Here is a 1,197-nt window from a genome sequence, read left to right as displayed (position 1 = left end):
ATGTCTGAGAAAAGGATGAAAATATGCAAAAATATAGAAGCAATTTTTAATTTAATCCTTATTCCTGGGATTCATTATAATTCTGATCAGTAAGTAAGTAAGTTTATTGGCCACGTATTCACATACAAGGAATTTGCGTTGGTGCTCCGCCCACAAGTAACAACATGACATACAGTGACAGTTACGAATGACTCAGAAAACACTAAACATTAATAATGATAAAACACCATTGATCAAGCATGTGAACCAACAATATACAAGATCAGAGGGAGGCTACAGATTTTAGCTGTTGAGTAGAGCAACTACTCGTGGATAAAAACAGTTTTTATGTCTGACTGTGGCAGCTTTGACAGTCTGGAGTCACCTTCCAGAGGGAAGTGATTCAAAGAGTTTGTGGCCAGGGTGAGAGGAGTCAGAAATTATCTTGCCCGCTCGCTTCCTTGCCCTTGCAGTGTACAGTTCATCAATGGAGGGAAGGTTGCAGCCAATAACCTTCTCTGCTGATCGGACGATTCGCTGCGGCCTCCAGGTGTCGTGCTTGGTGGCTGAGCCAAACCAGACCATGATGGAGAAGGTGTGAACAGACTCTACGATGGCCGTGTAGAATTGGACCACCATTGCCTGTGGCAGATTGCGCTTCCTCAGCTGCCGTAGGAAGTACATCCTCTGTTGTGCCTTTTTGACTGTGAAGATTGTAGATTGTATAATGAGACTATCTTACTTATATTACTAAAAGTCTGATCTTGACCCCCCCCCAGGTCATGAATCTGCCCATAATCGTACTGCCTCTTTTTCATCGAGTGATCTATCTTGCTTGCTATAGGATCTTTGGTCCATACTAGCCCTCTGGAAACCAGTCCCTTCAGCCCACAACACCCATTCTAGTGCTCCAGAAAGCCCCCCCCCCCCTCCCCCTCCCACTGGCCACCAATATTGGAATTGGTGGAGAGGTGGAATATTGCATTGGGGGACCAGCCTCCCATGTGATGCTGGGACCCAACGGGTCCCACTTAGTCTAGTAATATTTTATAATTAGACTATAAAGAAGAAAATAAATCACATGAGATGGGTGAACAATGAATGGTGTACCATCAAATGAATAGATGGGCTGGATAGGCCTGGCAATCTATGCTCAGTCTTTTTGTCGGCTGCATGATTTGTGGATGTTAGTCGAAAGGAAACAATGATTCACAAAAC

This window comes from Amblyraja radiata, chromosome 16 (genome assembly GCF_010909765.2).
Source record: "Amblyraja radiata isolate CabotCenter1 chromosome 16, sAmbRad1.1.pri, whole genome shotgun sequence".
Classification (NCBI taxonomy): Eukaryota; Metazoa; Chordata; class Chondrichthyes; order Rajiformes; family Rajidae; genus Amblyraja; species Amblyraja radiata.
The sequence above is the reverse complement of the archived record's forward strand: the minus strand, read 5'-3'. Positions refer to the sequence as shown.